Source organism: Cebus imitator, unplaced genomic scaffold (genome assembly GCF_001604975.1).
Source record: "Cebus imitator isolate Cc_AM_T3 unplaced genomic scaffold, Cebus_imitator-1.0 Scaffold98, whole genome shotgun sequence".
Classification (NCBI taxonomy): Eukaryota; Metazoa; Chordata; class Mammalia; order Primates; family Cebidae; genus Cebus; species Cebus imitator.
Window position 1 is genome coordinate 948,219 of NW_016107413.1, and position 7,969 is coordinate 956,187.

At 38.8% G+C, this 7,969-nt stretch overlaps 1 long non-coding RNA gene across 2 annotated transcripts in view; it reads left to right on the forward strand.

The window, feature by feature from the left end:
* Nucleotides 1-7,969, forward strand: part of LOC108309870 — a 170,036-nt gene that overhangs the window by 110,794 nt on the left and 51,273 nt on the right. For both annotated transcript variants that reach the window (XR_005201527.1, XR_001827536.2), the window contains exon 2: nucleotides 763-975. This is a non-coding gene — a long non-coding RNA (uncharacterized LOC108309870). The remainder of the gene's footprint in view (nucleotides 1-762; nucleotides 976-7,969) is intronic.

A 7,969-nucleotide genomic window follows, 5' to 3' on the forward strand; every position in this document is an offset into this window, starting at 1 on the left:
TTTTTTTAAAGGCCTGCAGTGCCGCAGGTTATTGCAGTGTCTTCAAGGTCAGTAATTTACATGTCCTCTCAGAGGCTAAGGCAGCCTCTCCATGCAAATAGGAACATTTCGCTTGATAGTGACCTTGGAAAAAAGGAAGCAAAGGAGGAATGCCTCCTTTTATGAGCTATGTGGAGATATTTGTTCTAAGAACCTTCTCAGTATTCCCCGTACCTTTAGCGACTCTGAATAGGGAAAGCAAGCAAGCAGTGCAGAGAGAGGAGCTGGTTGCTAGTAAGCACATGCCCTTTGTAATTACTCTTCACTTCAGGACCAACGGACAGTAGAGCTCCGTTTATTGATGGAGTTTATTCAGTCTGCGAAAACCATTATCACCAATGAATAGCAGTCACGATGGGGCATTCCAGATGCTCAGATGTCATTCTGTTAACTTGGTTTGAGCCACCCTCCAAAAGTCTCCAGCCCTGGACAGTATCATTAACCAGGGATGTAGCATTAGTAATGGCAGCCTCCTTCTGTGGTCCTCATTGTCATCTTGATGCTTTGTTCCCTTCTTGCTTGTTGCCTCTCCACCTGGGCTTTTAGCCTGTTTTCCTAGGCTGGTACTTACTTCCAACAAGCTGCCAAGTAATCTCTCTAGAAAAGCCAACGAACTATTTTTTTCTGTTCCTTGTGTTTTTCTTTTTTTGTGTGTTTTGTTTCGTGTGTGTGTGTGTGTCCTTGTATTTTGCTTATGTTCTTCTTCTGATATTGCATCTTTAGGAGAAATTCCTGAATGAACACAGAAAGGACTTCAGCAACGCATTCGGCCTTGGAGAAGATAAAGGAGGAAGTTTTCTAAGATGGGGAGGACCTTTCCTCATGCCTCTCCTAGACAAGACCACAGGCTGCATGGCTGCTTGTCTGCCAACTGTGACGAAAGCAGCCTCTTCCAGTCTACAGGATGCAATACTTTGTCCAAGATTCAGTTAACAGGTAGGTAGTAAATTCTTTCTTTTCCCCTCCTCTGTAACTTAAAAGGGCTTTCAGTCTTTCCAAGGGCCCTTTGCTCTTTGGTTAGAATTGCCAGATTTAGCAAATAAAAGTCCAGTGCACTCACTTTGAATTTGAATATAAATTTCAGATAATGATTTTTTTTTTAAGTATTTGTATTTGTTATCTGAAATTCAGATTTAACTGGGCTCCCGTACTTTACCTGGCAGCTCTATCTTTGATTGAACTCTGTTATCACGCTGTCTGTTTTGCAGGGTATTCTAAATTGAGCTGAGTGACTGCTGAGCCAGGGCAGGAGGTCATGGGCCTTGGAGCCCAGGTGGCCTGGGTGGCGCGTGTACCAGCGCTACTGTCTTAGGCGCTCACCTCCCTCTAGCGGCCGCTAAAGCCATTACACCCGCCAAGCGGAAGCCCTGCTGGGAGGCTGCTGCCGGCTCCAAACCCGGAAAGGGCAAGTCTGAGAGCCCACCCTCAGGGGCTTTCTCCTGGAGGGCTGCGATGAAGGCCCGCACAAGAAAGTGGCCTTGTTCCCGGTAGCGGAAACGAAATTTCCCTTGTTTCACTTAAAAATACAATGGAATAAAATACGTCTGTACAACAGCCTATGCTGACAGATGATGTCTAACCCTGGGCTGTATTCACCACTAAACACTGATAGATGCTGTCATTTTCAGGCTAAAGAGACTCCATTCACCCCAAATAATTTATCACGGAGTATTCATGTAGACGGCAAGTTTGGGAAGGTGGAGATGCTTATCTGTCTCTGTGATGTCCCTGTGCCTGATAGGCAATAAATAAGTTTAAATGAATTGACGTTGAAATACACTACAGGCTTAGAATTAAAAACAAAGAGGAAATCTATTCTGACCCTCAGAGAATAATCACTTCATGGCAGAGATGATGGCTGAAGTGCTTTTATGCTCAGCAACAACTATGGAATTGGGTCTTGGAATTGTACTTCCTCTTTTAACAGGAAATGGATGGCTGGAGTCCGGGCCAGTCGATGAAGGATTGATATGCGTGAGATTGTTTTACAAAACACTGCTTTTAGTGTTTAATGACACAGGATAGTGTCTAGAGAAGTGGTGTGGAGCCAGAACATGGGTTCTAGAATCCAGAGATGACTCCCAGAGTGCATCTGAATTCCTTCAAGGACAGTTTCTGCAACGTAGGTGTTCCATGATTCCTCATTTAATGAATGCATGGGACTGTATCTATCACAACCATCTCCACACTCATTGGCTTTAGTGGAGTAAAAGCAAGGGAGAGATTTCAATGACAGAATTCTGGTGATAGGGTCCCCTACCACCAATGGCAGTATTAAGGGGTGATTAGGGGAAAGAGTAGCTTTTAGTCTCCTTCAAACCACGCAAACAAAGATACGGAATCTAAGCAAAAGGAAATGCCTTGCTTTACAGTTTCAAGACAAATCCCTTGGAAGTTGCCCCTTTTAAATAGATTGTCTCTCAGCCTTGCTACGCAGATACACTGGATCCTTACTGCTTAGTAACCATGTTAGCCCTGATCTGTAATCTCGCTAAGTAGGGTGGTAGGTATTTGCTCAGGAAATTAAGACAATAGGTACTCACATTTCTAAAAGTAACTCATAAGGAAGGAAGTAATAATTACATAAGAGCGTTTAATATGTTTCAGGCTCTATCTCTTGTTATCTCATTTAATATTCACTGTAACCCTGTAAGGTTATTATTGCCCACATTTTTACAGAGGTGGAAATGTCAGCTTAAAGAAGTGAAGTAACTTGGCGAAGGTCATACAAACAGCCAATATGCAAGTGCACATCTGCCTTATTCAATTCTTTCCAACATACGGCACTGGTACTCGAATACAGGAAGAAACCTATTAGTATACCTCGAAGCAGAATCAAATAGAAAATGTTTGCTAGAAATGAAAAAGCAAGCATCAGGGGAAAATATGGAAGGGTCAACCAAAGGGTGAATGGGCTTTGTCCTTTCTCCACTGGAGCTCTGAGCCCAGAGGACTGGGTCTCAATAGCTCATTCCTTTAGAAATAAAGTTCTTTAGATAACAAAAGGAGAAGGCAGTGATTCCAAAATCCTACTTAGCTTTTGAAATCCACACATTTTCAGGCCGTAGCTCCTGGGTATTCTGATCTAGTAGTACTGGGATGGGGCCCTGGAATCTGAATTTTTAGCAACCATGGCAAATTTGAAACCCAGGGGATTTGATGTTATCTAATGTTTAATTACTCCTCCGATCAACCACTTAGGGTAAATTCTTAAGGTAATTTTCTAACAAATATTTGTATTGTTATTCGTATAAGATTATGTTAGGAAAGGGACAGCTAAGGCACTCATTGAACGAGCTCGTATATTTCTAGAAAGCAATGTTAATATGTCAGCAATCTGATGTTGTTTCCTATGTCATTTCACTGGCATTTGGCAGCTTAAAACATAGCCCCAGTGGAGATGTAAACTCTTTAAATCTGGTAATTCCACTTTATATTGGATTATAAAATGTTATGTGGGATAAGAACCTTAGACCATTCAAAGAACAGTTAATCTGATGAAAAGAAAGATTTTTGGAACCAAAATGTAATAATGGTTGTTTTAACTCTATGTTCTTTCAGTCATTTGGATCCTCTATTCATTCTCTAAACAAGCATTTTTATAGTGCTTGCCGTGTTTCAGACTATGCTAGGAACTATGGAAAAGGAGGAATAAGAGTTGCTTGGTTTCATTCACCTTAGTGTGTATCACACCTTGTGAATCCTGTGAATAAAGAGTCTGGGTAAATGAAGGTCAATAAATAAAAATAAAAAAGGTTACATATGTTCCCACAGTGAAAGTGGTCATTATGCACAGTGGTGTTTACTTTAATGGGAATGGTGTCAGCGCCATATTCTGAGTATCATCAGTTGACTCATGAAAAATACAAAACACTTTGAAAGGAGGTAAAGAGGCTGTGTTACATCTTCTGCTTTGAGCCCCATCTTGCAGAATCAGAGAGTCACTGGAATAGGCTTAATATTAAGATTAAAAAAAAAAACTATCCTTGTTTCAAAAAACTTGAAACAAGGATAGTTTCAAGTTTTTTGAATAGGTATTTCCTTCTTTCCCTGTTACCATATGTTGTTTTTCCTAGTTATTTAACTCTTAGGCCATCCAATATTATCCCTCCTTGTCAATTTACACCATCCATACTCTTTTGGGTAATTAGGATTGCCTTCTTTAGGCATCACTCCTGGCACATAATTTTCATTATCTTTAACTTATCTTATTTATCTCAGTGTGAGAAGCTCATCTAAATACACCTATGCATTTCCTTTTGCAGACAGGATCATAACATTTGTAATTTGTCTCTGTTGTAGTTGAATAATTTACCTAGATGATTTTACATGTTCTTTTTATTTCTTTATTTATCCTCTGTCTACATTTCTGACAATGTCACCTGCTCCAATATCTAAGGTTAAATCTTTACTAGTTGGATAAGTGGGTAGTTGACTAACAGGCAATTCTCCTTCAGGAAACTCAAGATTGTGTAAGTATGCCTGATTCATCCCTGTTGCTGCAACTGAAACGTGTAATAAAAGAGCAATAACAAAGAGAGGCAATGATGACAGCTTAGCTGCAGCATCTCGTTCTCTAGCTCAATAAGCCAACAGGGAAATTATGACCCTGTGAAACAAGTAGCTCTCAAAATAATTCCAGTCATTCCAAAGAATGATGTGATTTTTCTTCACATGTTCACAGTGAAGATACTATGTTGTTTAATCGATGGTTTTATTTTTTTTTCAAAGTGTGTTCTGTTGTTTCTATATATCTCCCTTATAAGGCTCCATACTGTAATTCAACTCAATTTTTTTTCAATAGAGATTTCTTAAACACCTCCTACATGCTAAGCACTGTGCTAGGAGCTATAAATATCATTAGGTAGATACAGACATGGTTGTCTTCTGGTACATTCTTTTTCTAACATTTAATCAGAGTCATCTATTTTTAAATATATTGATAATGAGTCAGAATATAAGAGTATGAGGTTAAAAGCATGGGCACTGATTAGAGAGACTTGGTAATGAATCTTATCACTGTTATGGTGGTCATTGACTTACTTGCATGTACTACCGAGCCTTTATTTTCCCATTTGTGATATAGAGTCACATTAGTACCTACTTCATTTTGAAGATTGAGATAAGTGCCCCAGTGTCTTGAATTTAGCAAGTGTTAAAAAAGTGGAAGTTCTTATTAATTAATATTATGACTTTCCTGAGCATGTATGCAGAAACTTACTAGTTCTCTGCTAGAAGGTGAGGAACCTCCTTGAACCTCCTAAGAAAAGCTTTTGGCAAAGGTTAAAAGTAATGTGTAACTGAATTCATAACAACCTTGTTGTTGAATAGTCAACCAGGAAATGTTAGGGTTAAGATTTCTCATGACAAGTGAAATTAAGAGAATATGAACTAGTGCTGTTACACTAAGTTCCCTTTTTTTTAAAGACATTTTCTCTGATTTATTCTGAATGAAACAAGTCTTGAGAGAGGCCGTGAAATAATGGTTCTGTGGATATTAGGTCATCTTCAGAAAGTGCTATATAAAATGTTATTCATTATATATTCACTTATTAGCATATTAAGAATTCAGGGAATACTCGCAGAAAAGAAGCCAGTTTTAATTTCTTATCATTTCCCAAATTCATTTTTCTGTATGATTCTTTGTTTGTTGAATACCATCAATTAGCATCCCAAAGAACACCCTTGGGAAATGCTGCTGAGAGAAGCTAAGAACTTGCCTCACATTTGTCAAGCACTGAAAAAAATTCATACTTGGGAAACTGGCAAACTATTTTTCTGACCCTGACCCTTACCAGTAGTATAATCATGGGAAAGTCACTTGATTTCTTCACATTTAAAACAAAATAATAATACATCATTCATGGACAGCCATAGAGAGAAGATTCATTACAAAATGCATTTATGGTAGGAACAGAAATTGGCAATAAAACTTAATACTGTCACAATCTGCATCCTAATTTACACCAAACTCATTGCAAGGAAGCAGGTCTTAAAAGTAAAGTCTTGGTATTGGAAGACTGAGAAGAGTTTGGGTGTGTTCAGGACATAGCTATTGATTAAAGTGTAAAGTATGTGTAGAGAAAGAGGAGGAATCAAGCTGGGAAGACAGAGAAAAGAAGGAAGATAATTTGGTGCTGGGATGCTGAGGACACTAATAGAAATGGTGAAAAAAAAATGTGAGTAGGAGTGGCTGAGGGGTAAAGCTGGACTCTTTTGACATGCTAGTTTGAAGAGCAAACAAACCATCCAATTGGCAATTCCATTTATCTAGATCTTAGGAAAGAGTTCAGAGCTTGTGAAACAGGAAGCATTAGCACATTATTGTGAAATTTTTGAGAGAAGAATTGTTTCTTATTCAGCTGCATATATTCTGTGTTCAACCTTTTGTCCGGTGCATAGTAGAAGTTCTTAAAAATTTGAGAAATGAATTAATCAATGAACAAATTAATCGCCTGTAAGCCTAACAAATCAAAGTAGATTCCAACTCATATAACCAGAGCAGAATAAAACACGAGTTGATTGAATGAAATGATAGTTCAACCTCTGGAATTGGGAAGATCCACAATTAAAGGTGCATAGAGAAAAAGAAGAGGACCAAGGACAAACAAAGAGGTACAACTTATTTGATGGCTGGCAGGAACTGTAGAAAACAGAGTCAGAGAGAATGAAGGAGACATGAGTGTTTTACAAAGGACCGGAAAGAAAGAAGAAAGTGGGTGTCAATGATATAAAATGATTCCAGGAGATCAAGTAAAATGAGACTTATCTTCCACAAATAACACTTCTTTTAGCTATGCTTTAAGAAGAGCAGCATGACTAGGGTCCAAAGCCCTGATGTCTGAGATGAGGGTGATATAGACTGTGTAGAAGGAAGACCTCCCACCCCCACCCCCACATACACACATTGTTGGAATTTAAACTTAAAATAAGCCCTATAATAGAAGGAAACCAGAGATCTAACTTGGTTCTTTTGGTTTGAACATAGAATGATTACTTTTAAGCTTTTAATTATGGAAATTTTTAAACATAGGGAAAGGTAGAGAAGTGTAATGAACTCCAGTGTACCCATCACCCAAACTGGACCATTATCAACTCATTGTCAATTTTGTTTTGTGTGTACTTCCACCCACTTTCCCACACAAACACTGGATATTGCAAAGCAATCACCAGATACTATGTCATTTTACTCACATATTTTTGTGTGTCTGAAAGTTTAAGGATCAGTCTAAAATTGCAATCACAATAATATTTTTGCATACCAAAAAACTCAAATTATTATTATTTATTTTATTTTTATTTTATTTGCATTTTAGGTTTTGGGGTACATGAGAAGAACATGCAAGATTGTTGCATAGGTACACACGTGGCAGTGTGATTTGCTGCCTTCCTCCCCTTCACCCATATCTGGCATTTCTCCCCATGCTATCTCTCCCCAGCTCCCCACCCCCAGCTGTCCCTCCGCTATTTCCCCCCAACAGACCCCAGTGTGTAGTGCTCCCCTCCCTGTGTCCACATGTTCTCATTGTTCAACACCTGCCTATAAGTGAGAACATGCGGTGTTTAATTTTCTGCTCTTTTGTCAGTTTGCCGAGAATGATGGTTTCCAGGTTCATCTATGTCCCTACAAAGGACACGAACTCATCATTTTTGATCGCTGCATAATATTCCATGGTGTATATGTGCCACATTTTCCCTGTCCAGTCTATCATCAATGGGCATTTGGGTTAGTTCCAGGTCTTTGCTATTGTAAACTGTGCTGCAATGAACATTCGTGTGCTTGTGTCCTTATAGTAGAACAATATATAATCCTTTGGATATATACACAGTAATGGGATTGCTGGGTCAAATGGAATTTCTATTTCTAGGTCCTTGAGGAATCACCACACTGTCTTCCACAATGGTTGAACTAATTTACACTCCCACCAAC